A 1,650-nucleotide genomic window follows, 5' to 3' on the forward strand; every position below is an offset into this window, starting at 1 on the left:
CCTCTCAGGTAAAAAGACCTACGGGTGAGGCCCAGGAAGAGGTGGTCCCACTACACAGGGGCATCATCGCCCTTTTAAGAAGCGCGGAAGCCTCCCTCCATCTCAATGTTTAATGTACCCAAGTTAGTACGAGTCACGTGAGGATCCCTGGCTTGCCCCGCCTTAAAGCGGCGGAGCCTCTGCTTAAGGCCCAATAACAGGGTCAGCCTTCGGAACAGCCCCAACTCCAGACAGGGAAAAGGGGAGGAGCCGAGATCCTCAGCAGCTGTAACAGCACTTCCGGACAATACGCCCCGCCCCCTCCCCTTCCCCTCCTCTGTTCATTTATTTCTCCTGTGCTGGGTGGGCCGAACCAGCGGGTGCTGATTAAAGGCGCCGCCGTTGCGCTGCCGTTTTCTCCTCGCCTCCCCCTCCCCGTCTCCCCGCCCCCTTCCCGAGTAGCGGGACTGGCCTTGATGTAGGGACGCCACCCTCCGCATCTCTACACCGTTGCTCGAGAGTCCGACTCACTGCAACCCCCTGCTCGCCCGCATCCCCACCCTGCCGGCCGCACTCTGCTGGGAGCCCATTGTATCCCCCCCCACGCCTGCAGACTCCGAGGCCCGGCCGTGGCGGAAAGATCTGGGACCCCTGGGCGCCCCTCCGACCGGTCCCGCGAGCCGGGGCCCCTCCCCCGCCCGCCCTCCTCTCAACAGCGCGGTAGCAGCCAGGGCGCCCTTCCCTCCCTGACGAGGCGGAGGCCAACTGGCGGGCAACAGGGACGCACCCCTTCCCGAGCCCCAGCGGCGAACCCCCCCGCCTCGCTCCCTTCCTGGGGGAAGGAGAGCCGGAGCCCGAGCGAGCTGAGGCAGGAAAAGGCAGCCGCGGACTGCCTGGCCCGCAGATCATTTTTATTATTGAGATTATTATTAAAAGGAGGCGGGGAGCCCAGGACGCGGGGGAGGGGGCTAGAGACGCAGCTATTAAACAGATTATTCCTAAAATAATAATAATAAGCGCAAGATGGCTGAAGGTGGCTGTGATGAGAGTGTTGGGGTTGGGGTTTTTTTTTTTCCTTTTCTTTTTTTGATCTGAGGATTAAGCTCTGAGGCGACAGCCGCTGCGGAGACCCTGCCCGGAGTGCCCTCCCCTCAGTTACGAAGCTGCGGGCGGACAAACGGACCCACGGACGGAGCGACTAGCGCGGGCCCGCCCCGGACGCGTCGCCTGGGCAGCAGCCGGGGGCTGCCGGCACTCGCCTTTCTGCCGACTTCTTCCAATTCTAATCTTTTTTTATTTTTTGGAAAGGACTGGGGTGGGTGGAGCAGAGGTGGAGAGAAATCGGGACTTGGCATTTTCTCCGCTCTCTCTCTCCTAATTTGAGGGAGGCCGCCAGTTCTCCCCTTAAAAAAAAAATCCCACCAAAAAAAAGAGAGAGGGAGAGAGAGAGGGAGAGAGAAAGAGCAGTGCAGGACCCTCGAGCCAGCGCTCCCGTACCCCCGGCTGCCGCCGCTACCGCGGCCGCCGCCAGGAGCCCAAGATGGCTGGGCGCTGAGGGAGGCAGCCCGGCCCCGCTGGCTCGGCCCGGCTCAGCCGCCGCGGGCTGGCTCGGCCCGCAACCCCGAGCCTTCCAGGCCGGAGCAGAGGCCGAGAAGAAAAGAAAGTGGGGGG

This window comes from Hipposideros armiger, unplaced genomic scaffold (assembly GCF_001890085.2).
Source record: "Hipposideros armiger isolate ML-2016 unplaced genomic scaffold, ASM189008v1 scaffold_28, whole genome shotgun sequence".
NCBI classification, from domain to species: Eukaryota; Metazoa; Chordata; class Mammalia; order Chiroptera; family Hipposideridae; genus Hipposideros; species Hipposideros armiger.